This window comes from Helicoverpa zea, chromosome 1 (genome assembly GCF_022581195.2).
Source record: "Helicoverpa zea isolate HzStark_Cry1AcR chromosome 1, ilHelZeax1.1, whole genome shotgun sequence".
In the NCBI taxonomy this organism is placed as follows: Eukaryota; Metazoa; Arthropoda; class Insecta; order Lepidoptera; family Noctuidae; genus Helicoverpa; species Helicoverpa zea.
The window spans coordinates 10678476-10700036 of record NC_061452.1 but is presented as its reverse complement, the minus strand read 5'-3'; the positions used below and the strand labels follow the sequence as shown (position 1 = coordinate 10700036).

At 40.2% G+C, this 21561-nt stretch overlaps 1 protein-coding gene across 2 annotated transcripts in view; it reads left to right on the top strand.

Moving 5' to 3' along the window:
* Positions 1-21561, top strand: part of LOC124645930 (ubiquitin-protein ligase E3C) — a 48639-nt gene extending 27078 nt beyond the window's left edge. Inside the window, exon 21 of one of the 2 annotated variants that reach the window (XM_047186219.1) lies at positions 21075-21561. The gene's annotated coding sequence lies outside the window, so the exon portion shown is untranslated. Of the gene's footprint in view, positions 1-18583; positions 18750-21074 lie in introns of those variants that run through there. The other variant, XM_047186294.1, reaches the window with a different exon arrangement.

The window sequence follows — 21561 nt, the reverse complement described above, 5'->3', positions numbered from 1 at the left end:
AGTGTCATGCCTAGCACTACGCTGAGATAGTAGTTGATAACGTTCGTCACAGTGAGTGCATGACGCTATGGCGACCACCGGCCGCGAGCACGTCACCGCACAGTCCCGCACCCCTAACATCAGCGCTACAGCAGACACCTATGGCGCACAATGCCTTGATTGACGCACGCCACTTTATTGATCATCGTAATTTATATTACCGGAACATTGAATGCCACCTTTTTAAACCTGCAAGATTGATGCCCGCTGTATACGAAATATTTATTGAAGTTATTCCAATTCGTCATGTTGTACCAATGAATGTTTGTGGGACCGGGACTTGATTCTCGGAGATCGAAAACGCGATACGAATTCAATTAAGATTGATTGCGGCAATCAGTTTTACGTGACTGCCAACATCGAATCTTCTGCAGTTGTACTGTTGAAATGATGGGCCATTGATCGACTGTATTGTTTATAGTACCAGATCATATTCTTAATTTTATTCAGTCTACTGTCTGCCGTTTTAGATAGCTAAGAAAAACTGTTCCGGTTGATTTAGAAATGCAGTTGTCATCTTTTTATGGAATAGGACGGACCACATTTTATCGACTGCATCCGGAAAGGTAGTTGACTCACGTAGAAACTTAGATATAAATAAATGAAGTAGAAAGTAGTCGCTGCAAAAAGTAAAGCGTGTGACATGTGGGTCTGATTTTCTTGTAAACTGGAAAAAAGTTTGACGCTTCAAGGTCCTTAACCATCCATCAGCCTTATAAACGGAACCAGCTGTTACATATTTGTGATTTCTAAGAGAAGTTCTTGTGCCCGACAAATAGATACCTACCGTTTTCAATTCCCCTTACTAACTGGACCCAAATAGAAATCTGACAAGTGACAGCCTATACCCGATAGTTAAGTTGGCTTATTTTCCTCTTTCCAAACACGTACCTACACAATGTTTAATAAATTACACATCTAATAAGTTACCGTGAACTTGGCGGCGGCCCATCAATAACCAGCATTAATATTGGCTTAGGTGCATTCATCGGGACCAATATGGCGGTACTCGCCGCCATTACCGTTTTGACAGTTGCAATCAATCAACCCTGATGAATGAGGTTCGCGAGCTCAGAGCTGTGTGCGGTAGCCGTGCACACAAAAACTATAAACTACATTAATGTTTTGATTTCGAAACTGTATTTAGACATGCTATTTGGCCGTATAAGTCCGGAGTATCTCAATCAAGGGCTTATAAGGATAAGCGTTAAGAATCTTGATCGAAAGCGTAGGCCGACGAGAGGGATTATAGAATTGCTGTGTGTTTTTAATTTTGCAGTGGGCGCTGCGAATTTAAATAATAAAGTTAATGTAGTCCATGGTTAGGAATTGCAAACATTTCGTTTTTTAGTTTTATTCGTTATTTAGTTCTAAATACGAATGCCCATACCGAGGATACCAGGAGATGATTCACGAAATCTCAATATTGCTCAAGTCCTTACAGAACCGTGTTCGTTTACAAGAATCTTGAAATCCTATATCTTGTAGCAGCCCTAATATCTCTATGTCTGCATCAGTCTTTGTCATACAGTTGTTGAAGATGAAGGATTGAGCTGACAGCCGGTGGCGTGAGTCGCCCCGGGCCACCGCGCTCGGTTCATTCTCTGCCAATGAAAAGATTAAACGACTGTCCGTCAGCCGACTCGTACCTAATGTGAATTAAATTACCGCTCCATATATTACTCAATAGTCTGAATACGTGCAACAACTTATGTAATCGCATGTGTAATGTTCACGATATCTTAATTATCTTCGAGCAGTGTTGTAAATAATTAATTCTAGATACTAACTGTGCAAAGTGCAGCAGGGAACCTTATGCCGTTGCCTTATATCAAAACCTATTTGTATGGGTTACCTACTACGTCCAAAGCTCTTTAACAATACAATGTGTTCTCAAAAGTGGTGTTGCGGTTATAACACAGCATTACATTGTTAGTGTTCGATGCACTCAGGATTAACCTCAACGACTTTCAAAGATGGATAGCCGTCATAAACGCTGAACAACAGCGGCACTCAGCAGGCAGGTCACGCGTGCGCGTCCGTGCCGATTGTCGCGCGAATTCGACGGCGCCCATTTAATTTGCAACATTGTTCACCAAACTGCAACCATGGAAAGTTACGATGGTATTTGGGGGCTGAATAAGAAATCAAAACATTTTTGTCTTGCAAATTAAAACGTTTTAGTGTACCTGAGTAGTAAAGCTAGGGCTAAGTTATGTAGCCAATGAGCAGGTACGATCACTTGCTTTCCCAAATAAAATGAAAAAAAACCTAATACGTACAAAACGACTAGCAAGCTGATCTGCATTCAGTCCCATTAATAGCAGAAGCAAAAAGAAAATAGTTTTGCTCCTTATCCCATATCTACGCAATTAAGGATCCTTCTAAACCTAAGCGTATTAAACGCTTAGTTAATCGTTTAATACGCTTAGGTTTAAATCCAGGAACTTACACAATATGCGTCACGAGCAAATCTAACGAATTAGAAGATGATACGGCTTATTGATAGTGAGTCGTTCAGTGAAATAATGGCGTCAAGTGTCGTACAAAAGGTGACAACGGAACAATACGTCGCGGGTGGTCGCTTTGCTAACTGATACACTTCTCGGAAGGTCAGACCTGAGTACCTTTAAACCTCCGAGCTACTTGAGCTCGTAAACCTCTAGTCTGCAGGCTTTGCGGCCTATAATTATGTATACGGAACTCCTTGGTCAGTATATGAGGAAGGCTTCGAAGGACAACCCTAATGATTGTTTAGAACGTTCCGAGAAATATTTATTGAGTTTGATGAGTTCGGAAATTAGTGATGAAAGTTTGCGTGTAGCTTTGTTTTTGGAAAAGGAATTAAGATATTAGATTATTGGTTATTAATGTTTTTAAGGACTTTGAATTGAGATTTAAATTATTGTGTATTTTCCTTTTTTTTATGAAATACTTACATATTTCCTAGCATTCTTAGATATGAAGAGACTATAAAACAGAGATGCGAGGAATTAGCTTAAGATTCTATTTGTTAGTATTTTTTCCACAGATAAAACCTGAAAATGACTGGACTATAATAATATACCTAGTAAAACAAATGCATCTCGGGATATGCGGGTATTTGTATTAAATGAACCCACTGGCTATGTAAGTATAACAAGTCGTTAAACAAAATGTAAATTTTATTATCACCTGGGCGTTTCTCTTTATGGAAAATAATTAAAAGCCTGGGGCCCGATTCTCCTAAGTTAATAATGTCAAAATCGAATAGTAATCGAATCGCAATACGATCGTAATAGCAGTTTTAACCATATCGGGCATTCTGCTACTAATAAAAGACCAATCGTATTCGATTGACATTTGATTGGTGTGCGATTGGTATGCTATTTTGGTAATTTTGGTCTATAAGGTAGTTTGCCGTGCAATCATTTTGCAATCGTAAAACATTTGCAGACAAAATGATTCATTATTGAATGACAGAAAAGAATAAAAACGTTTATTTCAAAGAAAAAATAGCGGAATGCCACATACGCTTCAATAGTAATCGAGTCGGGATTGGATCTCAGTCGAATCGAGTCGAACGTCAATCGAAGGTCGCTTAAGTAAAATTAGGAGAATCGGGCCCCTGAATAGCGGTGGCGGCGGCGCGTTTGTTTAGTACCAACTAATTTTGGTATAAATAAGCAATTTGTGTGGGAGTTATGACCATAAAATGTAAACGGGTGACGATCGAGTCCATATCTTTTCCTTTTGCAATACTGTCTCAAGTAGGTCTAAATACCGTTTACCTATTTTGAAATTATCCGACGCTTGACAAACATTAAATTTAATCTAATGGCAATTCTGCCGGCAGTAAAGTAGCTGGTAGACATAAAATCAAATCTAAATAGTAATCTTATACGATTTCGTCACGGCTTGTTGGTTGTTCGCGCCGGTCCGTAATGGCGGCGGAGATATGGCCTGGTAAATGTTCCGAGGTGACATATTATCTAGGCGCACCGGTGCACTAGATTTGATGTGACGCGAGATAAATCCCAACTCGCTATCTATTTCAATTTCATTGGAGCGCGCGATATCGTACAAATCTCGGCCTTATTCTGTCCGGCTGGCAGCGCTCGCGGGCCGCCGCGCGCCGACGCGGACCACCCAAGACGATTCACAACCACTCCTAAACATAGCGTCTGTCTATCTATCTGTTTATACTAAACGATACCAACAGATACAAGAATAACGAAATCCGAGATGAATGTCAGCTCATTCGTTTTATTATCGCCCAACGCGTACATTCGTATTTTCAGCTCGTGAAGAGTCCGAAATGAGCCTTTATTCTTATTGCATATTCATTGTGACGTATCAGATGGTTATAAAACCTGATAATCACATCATAATATCCACTTCTGAGATCAATAAAAGCAACGTGTCGTCGTAAATAAGACCTGCATAAATCTAAAAACGATTCATTATTATGAGGTCGTAAGAACTTAATTTACCCGAATAATAAAATGAGGTATGTGCCTTTTTTTTTTTTTTTTTTTATCGACGTAAAATCATCAAATGACCCCTCCCGCTGTGGGTTAGCAGCGGTGAGGGAGTGTCAGACTCTTACTGACTAAAATCGTCGTGTTCCGTCATAGGCCTTTTATGTACCAGGGCCGCGGTATCTCTTTCGAACAACCCGCAGCCCCGGCAGGCCTTGGCCCTGCTGGGCCCCGCTGGGGTTGCTGACGTCTCTTTGAGGAGCGCGTGGAACAACGCGCGCCGTCGACACGGGTCTGTCGTCTAGGAAGACAGAGGGACGATGAGCCACCCGAACTCACCGCCCACAGACCCACGCCTACGGTGGCCGGGAGTCATCTCGCGACACCCGGCGCCCATGGTGTCTACCTGGTCCAGCGCGGCGGCCGGGATGAGAGGTGCGAACTCTCTGGCGTTCCGCCTCCTCCTTCTCGAGCATGACCGCTTCGCAGAAGGAGGCGACGGCATCCCATTCCCTCTCGCCCCGGACCATGGCCTGAACCAGGGCCGGACGCGAGAGGTCGCCGCCGCCCAAAGCCTCGACGAGGACCCGGCGGTGCCCCTCCCATGCGGGGCACACCTGGACTGTGTGGTCCACCGTGTCCTCGGGGCTGTCCGCACAATGGTGACACCCGGGCGCCTCCTCACGACCGATGCGGTGCAGGTACCTCCCGAAACAACCGTGTCCGGTGAGGACCTGCGTCATGCGGTACGTGAGGGCGCCGTGACTCCTCCCGAGCCACTCCTCAAAGAGGGGACTTACCGCCACGATGGTGGCGTGCCCTGCACTGGGTTGCGATAGTCGCTCCCTCCAGGCCACCATGAGATCGCGCCGGAGCTCCGCCCGCTGCGCGACAACTTGCCGCGGCAACGGGGTTTCTCCCCGGCGCTGAGCCTCCTCGCGCCAGTCGTACAGGCGCAAGAAGACCCTCGCCTCCAGATCCCACGGTGGCAGTCCAGCGAGTAGGCCAGCTGCTTCGCGGGAGATCGTGCGGTACCCCCGGATTAGCCTAATGGCTATCACCCTTTGGGGCACGTTCAGGTAGTGCACAGCCCGCGGCCGTGCCGAACGTGCCCATACCGGGGCCCCGTAAAGGGCCATGGACCGCATGACCCCCGCGTAGAGTTTACGGCAGGGGGCGTTTGGGCCTCCCAGGTTGGGCAGGAGCCGCTTGAATGCAGCACCTGCCTTCTCCAGTTTGGGGCCCAAACGTCGGAAGTGCTCGACGAAGCTCCACCGGCCGTCGAGGACGAGTCCCAGGTACTTCATCGCCCTCTCGACGCCGATGGTAGCCCCCCCCACCGTGACTTGGGAGCCTGAAGGTGGCGCGTTCCGAAGCCCATGAAAGCACATGGCCTCGGATTTGTGCAAGGCCACCTCCAGTCCCAGCAGCTGGATCCTCTCGATGACTATCGCAACCCCGCGCGTCATTATGTCGGCCGCCTCCTGGTGCGACCTCCCTTGTGCCAGAACCAGCGTGTCGTCAGCGTAGCAGACCACGCTGACGCCGCTAGGGAGGTCGGCGCGCAGCACCCAGTCGTAGCCGATGTTCCACAAGAGCGGCCCCAGTACCGACCCCTGCGGAACACCGCATGACATCTCTCGCCGGTTCCATTCCCCGTTGTGACCAGGGTAAATGATGGACCTATCCGACAGATAGGCCTCGACCACGCGACGAAGGTAGGTCGGCACCCGGTGATACCGGAGTGCCTCCCTGATGCAACTCCAGGGAAGGGTGTTGAAGGCGTTGGCGATGTCAAGAGACACCGCCAAGACGACCCCCCCCCGGGACACAGCATCCCCCGTCGTGAGAGCTCTCACGCGCATGATGGCGTCCACCGTTGAGCGCCCCTTGCGGAAATGAGGTATGTGCCTAAAGTCGTACTTTGGCGGTGGGTAATTTACGTGTAGCTTGTATGTAGGTTTATACAGTAACGTTATGTGAATTTGAATGCGGTTATTGTATTATGTGTTTTATTTTTCGCGAGGTAGTGTGGCGACCGTCATATTTCACGATGTCTGGTCAAAGGGGATCGCGGTCGCGGTCTCGTGTTATACGGTCAAACCGTTGGAATTTTTGATTGAGAGCATAGCCGAATGATACCTCGGCAAAATATTTAACGATAAAATATTTTATTAATTTGTTATTGTCGTTGATAAATTAGAATGGATTTTAAGTTATTGATCGAAAAACCTTTGTTAAGACCTACCTGCTCGAGCTCCTTTGATAGGTGAACCTAATTTATTTGTGCTGTTTTTTTATTTGTTTGTGTATTGTATAAAGGACAAGATGAAATCTGTAGATCATCAGAGGGGCGTACTTAGGTGCGGTGAGGCGTTGTCAGTGAGACATGGACAGAACTTGCTCTTATCGCGGCTGCAAAGTCGTGTGACACATTGTACGGTCGACGAGAAAACTGTTACACTTTCTTCAACGTATATTTTGTCCTCATATTTATAGGCATTTTTGTTAAATTTTCATCAATAAATTAAATTGTTTTAATGATGTACAAGTAAAATTAGAAATTCACCACGTAGCGATTCAAATTAACACTACATTAGTCTTATAAATTCGTCTAGAATTAATTGGCCGGCAAAGATGAATCAGTGCTGGTCGAGAAAGTTTTTGTGATATTCCCAAAATTCCACCTTGATTTTATGATGCTTTTGATAGAAATTAGACTATCTAATATTCTTTGCGTTTCCAGAAATGTCATCAAAACATTCAGAACCTAAATAAAGATATTTTAAAATAGGCTGAAGTTTTGCAGTTTGACTTGCGTTCTCATCTGTACTCCTGCTATGAGTAGAGGCAGCTCGTAATATCCGTCTTCCTCAGTGTCGTACAGAAACAACAGTGTTAACGCTAATGCTTTTATTTGACTATATCACTCACATCCATGCGAAGCCTTCGTAAATCGACGTGGGTGGTATCTCGCTCTTGTTTTCTCATAAAAACAAAAGAAAAAACTTAAATCCCCAAAGGAAATTAGTCCCTCTAAAACATGGTTTGGACATGTGTTACTTTTTTCGCTTTAAACACGTCTCTTGGTAAGATTTATGTTTTGGTTCCTCTCCGACATAAACTTGTGGTCAAGTAAACGTAAAACTTTGGAAGGATTAATTTTAAATAGAATGAAACTAAGTCTACCCACTCGTTCTGTGATCTTCAGAGCGTTGTTTTTTATCGCATTCGGTTTGTTTGATTTCGAAATCCTTCTTAGAGTATTTGCTGTTGGATTTTGTTGTATTTTATGGAATGATAAGGATTGTATTCGTTGCGCAGGTAGAGCGTAGCACAGGTAGCACAAACAGCTACTGTTCGGTCCTGAGTACACACTACACACAGCTTAGCACACAATGCACGGGGTACGTGGACAACGAGACGAGGGGAAAATATACAGGCTTCACTGCACACCTACCCTTAACTTACACCTAATACCAAGTTGCGTGTCGCATTTGTAATGTTATTATGTAAATGTAGGCACATGTTAAGCCTTGTTTAACACGTGTATTTACTTAATGATGTCGGTTGTAATTAAACAGATTGTTTGTAAAATTAGCGGTGTTAGAGTCGCAATAACATATTACACGCGATAATGGTGTGCTCATGTCAGCAAGTAAGTTTTTGTAATTAGCATCAAAATATCAAACAAACAAAAATACGCCGTTCCTAACTTCTAATAAACCATGCATTTATTGCCTAAGTAACTTTAATCTAGAGATTATTGAGGCGGTTATTTTCTCAATAAATGGCTATTCTGACGTAATATACGATAATCCTTTTCAAGAATTTCAACAATGGCGCTTCCTATAAGATTTTTTCCAATCCTAATACTGCACACTACTTGAGAGCTTCTTATAGTCGATATTTAATACAATGCAAAAGTGTCGGCCAATTGGGCTGACACCGTCGCCGTTATTGTTTACCTTGTCCGGTGGCACTTGAGGTAACAAGCAGTTGCTAACTGTGTCGGCAAACAGCCCCTGACGGCTCCGTGCTAATAGTTCCAGCCAGACTGTTGATACAGGAACAGGACTTCTCACAACTAACGATCACTGCTCACCGAGCTACGCGACAAAAAATCATGCGAAACTTTTGTGTCGACCCGACTGACGCTAAAAAGGTGTTAGGAAAGAGAACGAGAGGTAGTGTTTGTAACTGAAATGTTTTCTAGTGTTCTTGTCGTCATATTTTAAGTATTACTTAATGGCAATTGATGAGTTACTTGATTTTTATTCATAAATCATCAATCATCTTTCACAGTCTTTGCCGGCTTTCAGAAGCCAAGAAATCTGTCAACTAATAGGTCTCTCTCTAATCTTTTTACAAAACAGCTTTCTGTCATAAAGCAATTATCTTGAATTAGCTATACATAAGAGTAAAATAATGTGAGCAAAAAAGTATAACACAAACAAAAAAGCCACCATGACTAAAAAGAACCAAATCGAATAGCATCTGGTCTGCTCTTGCAATGCAGACTTATGAAAGGCTGCCACCGCTCTGAGCGATTACTAAAGTACAAAATACAGATAAATCAATTAAGTTTAATACAAAAAACATTAAAGATAAATTCAGGAGCGAGTCGCGCTCGTCATCGGTCCCACGCGATGACAGCGCGACGGATTAATGTAAATAATCGCACTGTGATCGCTCGCCGCCGCCACGGTGCGTACCGACTGGACTTACGCAGGATGCACGCCTATCACTGAGCCTTGCTGCCAGAAAATTGTGGGTTTCCATTCGAACACAGTTTTTCCATTCTGAATGTAACGAGCCAACACAAGCATGGTGATACATAGTTACATCATAGTGTGGGTTCTTAACACGCCGAGGAATGATGGAGCTAAGTATAAAGTATGATATTGTGATTCCTCTTAAAAACTGTTCTTAAATCTGATATGACTTGATCTGCCCAGGCTGCAGAATTCTACGAAAAATTTTCCGTGGTCCTGGCACACAAAGGGCTCCAAAAAAAATTGAAGGGTTATTTATCTTCAGTAAAAGACTGACACTTCCCACTGTACTATACTCACAGCGAGAGGAGTCTTTTCACTTTGAAGATCTATTGCAGCATGAAGTTAGGACATAAATATATCCAAATCAATGCCGACATTGCAACTGGATGTGAAGCAAATAAAGATGAGTAAAACAAAGAATTGGAAATCAAAGTAAAGACTTTATCCATAGTGCAAAATCTAGAATGAAAACTGTAACCCGTGGCAGTGGAAACAGTAGCTTAGATATAGATTGAAGAGTGAATTATCGATGTTGCGCTCCAAGCTAAGTTTGTTCAGCAGCCGAATACCACCATGACTAAAGCAAAGTTAAAAAAATAAAAAAAATCTGGGAACGGACGACATCCTGCCCTTTCATTAAGTTTCAGTTTTTCTGAGCGCTGACCTGCGCCGCCACAATTATCCGTTAATGATTGATTATGCTGTTTACTTTCCATTTCTGTAATGTCACTGTTTGCTTTATCGTGAGATAGTTTGTACAAAGTTTCAAGTTTTTGTCACTATTTAAACATCTTTTTCCTTTTAGGATCATAATCAAGTCCAGCCGGCTCTACCCACGGCAATTTACAGCCCATTGTGCAGCCGGCCTTATCTCGTGCGTTCTGCTAATTGAGTCATTCTACACTAGGAATGGCATTGTTTGCAAAACTTGACCATAAGTCAGCCGCAAACTATTCCACGTGGGTGGTCTTCTAATATGATCTACAGACGTTCATCCTACTTAACTATTGTATAATTTTGCATGAATTTAGTCTTGCACATAAACTTTAATTTAAATTACTTCGAAGTTACGGACAGTTTCGTAATGTAGAAGAATGACCAGAACAAATCTAAAATGATGTTTAATAATTATTACGGACATGAAGTCGCAACAATATCTTTGTTATAGTCGGAATTTGCAGCTAGACTTTAGAGATACATTGTATATAATTATAGCCCAAAAGCTCTTCAGTGTTTATTACGTAAAGCCGAGTTGTAGCGGCTTTTAAAGCTTAATTATGTGGCAAGCTTTTGTCCTGCCAGTCTCTCACGGCTCGTCTTAGAAACATATTAATAGACAAATGCGTACAGGATGCGTGACGAAAAGCGCATGTATGGTGCTCGTCGCTAGTGCCGGGGCTCGGGGTGCGCCCGCGCCGAACGCCGAACAAATTGATTATAGCGCGCTGAGTGACAGCCGACCACCCACGACGCTGATGCAACCGCATTGTGAGCTGCGACCAACTACAGCTATTGTGAGCACGCAGCTAGCAGCAATTTGCGACCATTCAAATGTCAGGCATTGAAAGATAATCCTGTTTATAATAATCAGACTTAGCACCAGAACGTAGGTTGGGTAGCCCTTTCAAAGATTCTTCTAAAAGACATATCTTCAACTTCATTTGATTTCGCTAGTCAGATTAAATACATGATTCCCGAAGGCATGTCTTGACTGCATCTCAGCATCATTGAGATCAGGGGAAATGATAAGGAAAATTGGAACTTGTAAATAGCATAGGAGTTACGTCTACATCAAGTAGGAAGAGTGATAATCAAGTGATCCATATCAACATTTTCTTCGGGAGAAAAAAGTCATGTTCAGTATGATGTTAGGTAAAGTTTTTCTTAGCATATTGTTTGACCTGTAAACTCTGAGCTTCTAAAGGCAAACCTAATAGCTCTATTGCTACCTATTCAAAAATGGAAAGTTGATGTAAATATTATGATATCTAGGATCGTAGAATAAACATGAAGGTTAAGCAGCGGTGGAGGCGAGCGCTCACGTTCCTTACTATCCTTTCCTGCTATTAGACTCCTTAATTGCTCTCAAATTGGTCATGTTACTCTCTTTTATGGCAATGCGGTCAAACATAATTGTTTTTATGTGTGCCTGTTTTTTAACTCTGTATTATTAGTTTTGAAATCGGACGTTGGTGGTCTGTCATTAGTGCTGCACGGCTCGTCTACGGCATTTTAATAGTGTAATCGCTAATTAATTATTTGGTAACGATTTCAATGTCAATCTTTATGGAAAGTGTTGACACTAGATAATATAGATATTTTATTAAACTTTTATATTTTACTGTTAATTTATTCAAGCCACATTTATAATGTTCGCTAGGTCGGTATAATGGTGTATTTCTAGCGGAATGTATCTGCTGTATTTATGTGAGTTCCTCGCATAAGCTAGATATGTATCGGGAGCATGCCGGCAATATTACGTTGATTATTTATTAGTGAGCAGATAATAAATAATTATTATAGTTTCGCATAAATATTTTATATTTATGACTACCCATATAAAAATCTAGATTTTTTTGTTAGAAACACATATCGTATCAGCGTAAGACGGTGTTTCATATTCAGTGGTATTCTCGTAGGTAGAGAGTGAAAGTGCTCTGACAGAATGGGAAGCGAACAAGTTATTTGAACTTGCCTGTTTTAAATTGTGTATAGAGTACGTACAAGCAACAGCCCCTATGTACACCGAGCGCCGCCGCTTATTACCTTTAATGAAGCTTGACGAAAGAACCAATATGAGTGCGGGCACGAAACTCAAACACGGCGCGGGCGACATCCAGCGTGCGAATTGGTACGAGTTTAAAACTCACACGTAGCGGTATTTCCTTTGTTCCGCTGTCGTCCTGGGAGGCTACCGGCCAATAAAACAGGCCGTTTCGAACAATGGCCACATAAAAATTGGGAGTACTGAACAAATGACGTACGAGTATGACGAAGTGATTCGTAGGCGACGACTTAACGCGTTGGCTGTTCGGCAGTCCCATACTCGTAAAACTTATGACTGATCTTAGGACTATAGTTCGGCCATTCAGAGAATGCGTTCCTGACACGTCGCGATTGAACTGACGACGTAACTTTGCAATGGCGTTGCAGTTACGATAAAAATATTTTTGCTGGTTGTTTACCGTTTTAACAATTGAGGAGCATTAAAACAACATTATTATATCAATAATCAATGAATGTTATAATTTTGTGCCAAACTGAGTGTCAAATAACTTGGTAAACAATATTTTTCTAAATCTATACTGCGCTATTACAAGGTTATGTCAGCGGTTTATATTTTGTAGTGCTGTGCTAAAAATAACAGGCAAGTATCGTAATCTGTTCTTATACAGTAATAATATAAAATAATACGTTTTGATTTTCTTTTTAAGAATTGGAAAATAATGGACTATAAGACTTAATTATAACTTTTATGAAATATAAAAATAAAACTATGACCAAACCGCATTTTTATACTTAGATTAAAAATGGTAACCCCAAATGGCGTTATGGGCCGCCATTTTGTGACGCTAAAACAGTCGTCCGTTGTCGTTTCGTGCGCATAGACCACGTTTTTCAAGTGTTTTCGATCTGTTTTTATTTGATTACCCGGCTTTTGTTAGACCGAGATATCAGGATTGATTCTGTTATTGATAATAATATAATTATACATGTAGGCGAAGATGATGATGAAGACACCACCTCCTCAAGCAAATCGGAGTCTGATTAATATTCTGTTCGCACATTCAATTCAATGTACTTGTAACAAAGAATAAATAAAACAATTTTATTATATGAATATTACCTTTTTTTGGTTTCCACTTAAATAACTAAAATATAAAACAAATGATTCCGCCAATTTAAAACGAAAATAATCTTAAAATAATGCGGCGGTTCATTTTGAAGGAACGGTAACGAACTCAGTGTTATGTTGTGCCCATCACTAGTCGTGACTAACTGATAGGTGTCAGGAACGCATTCTCTGAACGGCCGAAGTATAACATATTAAAATTGATTTCCTCTACCTTAAACAAAATCGAAGGGCTTAATTTATTTATATTGCAAGCAGCATTTGATTTAAATATTACAGGGCTTCAATCAAGTATTTCCAACAGTGCCAGAAATTACAGGACCTTCTTTTCAGCTACATCGTCTTTCACACAATCCATCCGTCGTTTCTTTGGTCGGCCCTTTCCTCTATTTCGATCCACGTTCGTAGTAGTATTCTTATTCGTAGCTTGTCAAAATCCTTAGCTCCATTTTGTTGCAATTTGTCAAATCGAATTGTTATTTGAATACATTTCAACAAAAGTGAAAGGAATTTAAAAAGAAAACACAAAAAAGGCACATACGTCACACACAGAATGTGAAAAATTGTACAAAATGTGAGCTTGCGTTCTGTGTGAGATCGGTGATCGATCAACACAGAATTTGACAGGTATTGCCTTTCAATTCGTCTGGACCATTCGAAACTGCCCTCAACATTCTTTTAGCCGAATCAATCATGTTGTATGACAAAAAGTTATCTTACTCATAGCAACTTGTTTCTGATATATTTCACTGATTGACCGATATAACCGTTTATTTTAAATTGCATCCTTTTATGGACACCGGTATCATTAGGGCGAACGAGTTCTAGTTACAACTAGGCAATGGTGGTTACAATTTACGCAGTCGCCACTATCGGCTGGTTTTACTGCCTATTCTAGAGCTCCATTACGTTTACGATTGAATATTAAGTTATAAATCAAGGCGGCTGCGCCTGCGCCAACAGGCGTCAAGTTTTTGCGCCAATTAACTTTATATACGGCGAAAGATGAGTACACACTTTACGACACTTTAGTATTTTTCAATGAAAGAGCACACCAGCATGGCTCGAGCTGCCAGAAACGCTTTTAACGTTATTTTTAATGTTTTATTTTCTGCAACTCTATTTCGAAAACAGAATAAGTCTGTATAAATAGAGCTCTACGAGTAACATTAGTTATCTTATAGATTACGGACATTTTGTTCTGTTTATTTCCATTTATATCGATACTGTTGGTAATCCAGTTGATGTCGGTGGTCTACTGGATTTTATTGTTAGTTTACTCAACAAATAAGACAAATCGTCGATTTGAAATGAGATACGAAACTTGAATGTTTACATTGTGATTTGGAGGAAGTCTATGATCCTTAAACTCGACTTCAGACACTTCAATGAATGAATAGGAAATTTATTCGTAAAATGTAATCGTATTGGGAAATTAGCGTGTTTGGATGGGAGGTCGTAAAGTGGGTAGTTTGTGTGGAGGTCCGCGAGCTCTCGGGCTCGGCGCTGTCGAGGCTCGGGCGGCGCGGGCGCGTGTCACTCGCCGCGATTCCTGCAATAATCTCCCCGAGCGATTGCTCTATCCGGTGACGGAGTAAAGTATCGCTAGTTGATTATTGTGTTTATTTGCGCGTCGGGAGCGTGTGTTGGTGCGGCGCGCGTGTGTGTGATGCGTGCGCGCAGTAGTGGCCCACCCAGCGCGCGGCCACACAGCGCGCCCACCCACGTCGCAGGGGCGCCGCACTCGCGGCCCGCGCCCCGCACGCTGCATCCACTAGCACTCTCCCCTTACACCACGCCAGCTACCGAACAGCGACCATCGATATGGGCTTTGATTGACATGTGACTGTCTCCGATACAACCGTCCTAATTGAATTTGATTGGTGGGAGCTACTGTTACGCTCCGCATGAGGAAACATGCAACTCTCTGTTTAAATGATTTATTGCCCTCGATTCTTCGAAACATCTATCTTTTATGTTTATCCACTAGTCATTTCAGCTAAGTGTATCTTTAATGCATCTGTTAAAAACGTCGGTATATTCAACTTTCAAACAAACTTAAGATGAAGTTAAAGGTCAAACATAAGCAACCTTAAAGTGCCTCACTTTCACGATCATTATTTATGTCAATATTATTAAAAGACGCCTTTTAAAATGCATGAAAGTAAAAGTTTAATTGGTAATGTGCAGGTTGAGCTTTCCTTAACTTTTCCATATTAAATTTTATTAAACATCAAATCATCATCAAAAAACCAAAGTGCAGAAAAGCTAATGAAAGCGACCACGGATGTGTAACACCTGCCTTGCTGGGAGTACGCGCGTGCGCCGGCCGCTGCCGAATTTCGCGATCGGCGTCCGCACACTCCTAGCTCTCATTCAGTAACCCCTGCCCCGGGCACTCACCACCGACCACGGCTATACGCTACGTTACATGAACTCAACAAAACACTAATGCTTATATAATTTACCAAGAAATATTGTTCGCACCTAACGTTTCGGCCAAATTACTGTGAATAATTTGTAATATCGTTTTATGAGATTTATTTTTAAATTGACGTCTCTTCCTCCTATCACAATTTATTAGGTGCAAAGATGTAATTTAGTTTTTGCCGGTAAATAACAAAAAGTTACACTCGCAGATTGGATTGGGTATCTTTACTGAGATAGTAATTATTTGATGTAGATTTATTTATGCCATTTGAATGATAGATAGTTCTAACCGCCTATCTAGTAACTGTTGGCCTAACCAAGTCTCAAAATAATTAAACTGATCTGGGTTAATTATAGGCTTATGTTGGGTAATCCAATTCGAAAACACAAAATGGACAATTCAAGAGATATATCTTTTTCAGGAATCATCCAAAAAAAAACTAAGGACCAAAATTACAGGCAATAACAAGTTGACAAATAACAGGAACCCTTTCAAACACGCGACGCTTTGGCGGCGACTGCTCAAACAGCGAATATTTATTGCGATCATTACCTGATCCTCTCCACTTCACACCTTCCTAGAAATTGCTCATTAACTCCTGAAGTCTTAATGTATCGAAATTCTACAGTTAGACCACCATAACTTCGTGACTCACGCAGACAATATTTATTTCTAACCTTAACCTTTAATTGGTTTGATTGGAGCGTGTAGCCGGTACACCACTCCGTTAAACAGTTATTGATGTCGGAAAGTAAGCCTTGTAGCTGACATCGTCATATATTACACTGATAGTAATGATGTTGTAATGTAGCTGCATAGGTACTTCTATGTATAAAGGCCTTATTTCATGCGTAGGTAGGTCATCAATCGCTTTTTCTTGCGCCTCTTTAGAAGAGTTGAACTATTGACCTTTATAAAATCTAATGGCTGTCGATGATTTCTGAGTGATCACTTAAGGATTTCAGGAAGTTATTTTGACCGCTCCAAGAATGCTTCGTCTCCGGCGTGGAATTAGCCCTAAAAGCAGTCTGCATTTCGCTCAAATCCACAGCTCATTAATATTGACCAATCATTGAAAAGACAAACATCCTTAACTGTTCTAGGAAGTGATGATAACTGATGATGATGTCTCCTTAATGACAGGTTGCATATGGCCTGCGATAATAACATTGTTATTAGGCGATATTTTGGTAAGCTCATCAGTGCAGGTAGATCGGCAGGGCCGGTAATAGGACGAGCCCATTACTAGCCGTATTATAGGGCCTGTCGCCACGTAATCGCCGTGTCCGTAGATAAAGAGTATTTTGTTGTTGCAGACACTGATGTCATAGAATATAATAAGGCTGTAGAGGTGACAATTAGGCATGTTCACATGAAAATGTTAGTTGTTAGATATGGTTGAGCAATCAATGAAGATGACTCTATACTTAGTGGATCTTGTAATTGACAAATTTTCTACTAATGATGAAATTGAAACTTCGCAATGTAAAAGCGTAATCAACAAATAAATTCCTTATCCCCGTTATCATCAAGTACTTATAAATGTTTAGCAAAGATTTATGTGAAATAAATGTGGGAAAATGCAGGAAATTGTTCGCCAGCAGATGTCTGCAGAAACTGCTATTAAATTAACATATAAGGTAAGTTTATAGCAGGAAACTGGCCCTCACATCTGTTATGAGTTTATGGCTGAATCTATGTAACATATCGGAGGCTGTGTGTCGTTTAATGTAGCCGCCAGCTACTGAGAAGCGATCGGGCGAGCGGCCGGGGCGTGCCCAATCGCTACGCCATCAATCTGCGCCACCCTATAGAGACATTAGCTCGACAGACATTTTCGTTGTGCGATTAGTCAGGAATCCGTTTCCGCTCGTTTTTTACCTATCTTCCTTTAAATTTTTCACCGCCGCTTTGTTCTTTGTATAATTTTGAACAAATTTTTCAGTCCATAAATATCTGATGGTCGCCAACCTGAGGTGGTCTGCCAATCATTGTAGATTTATCGGATATCTATACTTCTATACTAATATAATAAAAAGAAAACATTTTTGTTTGTTTGGACGAGGTCTCCAAAAGTACTTAGGCGCGGTTGAAATTGAAACTTTTAACTTTCTTCTATTTCCACCATTATTATCCGCATGCCTCAGTCTATGCGCCGTCTTAGGGAAATAACTTTTACTAAATCAAAGATTTATTCGTTTTTGCGATGACAAAATCATAAAGTATAATTTTATTTTATGTATGCAATTCGAGATATAATAAATTCACACTTCAAGGAAAACTTAATTACAGAACGCGCGGCTACAGACCTGTAATTATTGGCAATAGAAACTTTTACTTGTAATAAACTTTTATGCAGTTATGCATTTATGCTCGGAAATACGAAGGTTTGACATACGAGTTAAGTATTTTTATAGCTGTTGTAACAAAATATTGCTTGTAAAGTTAAAAGAGGTAATGCTAAAAACGTTAAGAGCGGACACTCGTGCGCATTTAAATTTCCGAGTACAAAGTGAGTTAATAATCTCAGTTATTGTTCCGTCCAGGTACAAAATTAAGTCATTATACGGAACGACAAGTATTATTTAATTAATGCGTGGTTGGTACAAAACAATGGCTTGATTGTTCCACTGAGAGCTCTGTCAGCGAGACTCGTCGCCGCGCGCCCACTGCGCCCGCCCGAACCGCGTTTGGTCAAAATTTTTCATTAGACACGGATGAACTCATACGATTACATAACCATAACGACTGCGGCTCTAATGTAGCTATATTTTAATTTATTGACATAGAAATTAACTTTAAATTAATTATATTGTTTATCCAGATAATTTTAATTTATTTGTCGCGTGTTGGCTTATGAATGATATTGATTAAGCTATAATTGTGTATGAAGCTGGTATCAACGTTTACATTGCTGCAATTTAGTGTTTAAGAAATTGACTGCAGACACTAAAGTGCCAGTAAATTACTTGGGAATATCGTCGCAATTATGTTTTGAAGTTGAAACGTTTATATGTTTTAGATGAGAGGCTGTAGTTGGAGCACTGTGTGGCGTTACAGGCGGGGACGCGTCGCGTCTCTATGGCAACGGGTTGTTCCGCCATCTTGCTCGGCTTTTTGTGCCGACGACCACCCAACACGAACTCCCTACATTATTTTATTGTACAATAAACAAATTTATTGCTCCATATGGCTATTTATGTTTTTATTTATAAGGGTTTTTGTTAACAACCGAAAGAGATGTTAGTAATCTTTCGTGGGTAATTGCGTTTTAAAGTCGTTGTAGTTACAGTTGTAACCGTGACCTTTGCAACCTAACGGCCAGTTTCTTCATCAAAAGTTAAAGTTAAAGTAATGTCTAAAGTAAAAGTAGCGGTCAAATTCGTTTTTTCAAGGCTAAAGTGACAGCAAAATTCATAGAAAAATTGAATTTAACCGTTACTTTAACTTTAGACATTACTTTGACTTTTACTTTGGCTTTAACTTTTGATGAAGAAACTGGCTGGAAGTAATAAATCTTCAGTTGGTACAGTTTGTATAACTGTGACGAATAAGTGATGATATTTCACTGAAACTCTGGTTAGAATTATTATTATGTACTATTCATTCACTACAGCAGGATACAGGATACAGGGGTACAGCACCTCCACTTTTGGAATTTTCTTTCTAATCCCTTCAGACAAAATAATCGCAAATACTTATTTACTAGCTTATTTAGATAGATATTTTTGAAACGAAATAATTTAGATTCCGTAACTTAAATTATACTTATCGTGGGAGCATTAGAAAGAGTAGACAGTCATTATTGTTTTTTTTGTATTGTTTGTTTTATTTTTATTTATTCCTTTATTTCAACTAGGGTCATGGTTTGAAATATAGCTATTTTTATGTATAAAGTCTAACTTTCAAGACTTTTGCCAGTAAAAAGTCAAGTCAAGCTTAGATTCAAAATTGTGCTTGAGTGTCAGTTGTCCGTCAGAGATGCATGATGGGCGTCTATCTGGAAGGCGTCCAGCATCGGTTAAAGTTGATGCCCTTACGTGTTTGTGAATACTAACTAGCTTCCTGTGTGTTCAGCTATTGTTCTAGTCAATAAATTACTTTACGGCTAGGCTTTGCTAAATCGTAAAGCACTTGAATATGCTATACCGACGTTTGTTCCTGTTTTATGGTGTAGGAGTAGGAGTCAGCAGTAACGTGCACCTTTATCCTGTTGTTTCATAAAAATGCATTTCTAGGAGAAAGATTTGCCACTTTTGAAAACTAGGCAAATGGGTCCTTCAAAATATTTTCATAAACAGCATTTTTATTTATTTTTTAACCTAATATCATTAAATAATGGGCGCTAACATACATACAGTTAAGTTGTATACAAAAACGTAAAATTAAAGGAAGGACAGCACTTATTTGAAAAGTTATAATATCTGTAATAAACAAACCCTGTATCAATACATTTATTGTGAAGGATTAGTATACTGGCTACAATTTTGCTGCTATGATGCGATCCTTTTTGCAATCCAAAATTTATAATTCAGATAAAACTACTCACGGCAAGGAAATTGAACCTAAAACACTGAGTAGCTGATCTACCATTAGATCAACGAAGGAAGCAGTCAGTTATAAACTTCTACCATACCAGTTTATAAACTGCAAAAATCAATAAAGACGAGATGCCTCTTAATTGTCATCTTAATTAACCAGTACGTAAACAGTAATAACTAGAAGTGGAATACAAAGTACACATTATTAATATTATACTTTGACTGCGGATAATATCGCCGTGAGCAGTGTGCGGGCATTGATTAAAATAATTAAACTATCAGTAGGTACACGTTAAGGTATTATAAACATGCATTAAGTATTAATTAAGTTGGTAACAAAAAATAGATTCTGTATCATTAATGGAAAATATCAGTCGGGCTTGCATTATGGATGCGTTCTGAGACAGTGACCATGTAAACAGCGACTATTTTCAGGACTTCTCGATCTTAATATATGTGTTTTTCTAAACAAAATTTTATTGTTCTTGATTTATAATTGTTAATGTGTTGGACATTCAATTAAACAACACAATGTAATCGCTATACTTAATGTAAGTTTATTTACTGTTGAAACACATGATTCACAGTATAAATATTTCTAGCACAACATTTCCATTTGTATTGCAACTGTGACAGCAATTTACACACTAAAGGCACAATATGTTTACTACAATTGATTAATACGTCCTAGGCCAGACCAAATACAATAAATCGGTCATGAATGAACATACGATAACTCAATTGTATATCGTAGTGTGACAGATGAATAGATAACTACCCCAAATATAGTAAACAATAAAGTAGTATTGTAAGATAATACTCCGCTATAAATTTACAACAAACGCTACAATGAGATGGCAATAAAAGATAAGCATTGAACGGTTGTCCACGAAATGCTCACGGACGCTATAGTAACCCGTTTTGCTTTTACTTACGCTGAATAATAATCGGCTGATTCATTTTACGTTTCAGGGGACAATAGAAATGTTCTGCATGTCCTGAATAAATGTGGAATGATGGTGCGCCTACATTGGAGCAAAGTGGCAGATGTAGTGAATTATAAGGACATTTAGATGCACGTCCATGGCCGGCCAGCATAGAGACGTCAGGGGACCACCCACCGCGCACCTGGCTACCCAGCGTACTCGGAAACAGACTTATCTTACTAAACTGATATTATTAAAATAACACTCAAGACGCGATGTTATGATTTGTTTGAATTGGACAACTGATAGCATATTGTTTGACTTTTATATGTGGTTTTTATGACGTGTATGTGGCGATGCATATTTTTTGTGTCTAATGGTTTTAAATTCGTTAGTTAAGAGTGATGATATGAGTACTATCATAGTTTTTCTTCAAGAGGTCCTTAAACTATGACTGTTGAATTGATGTGACAGAAAGTAAATATGTACACATATTATTCAAGTCTAAATAATTATACATATCTAAAAAAGAA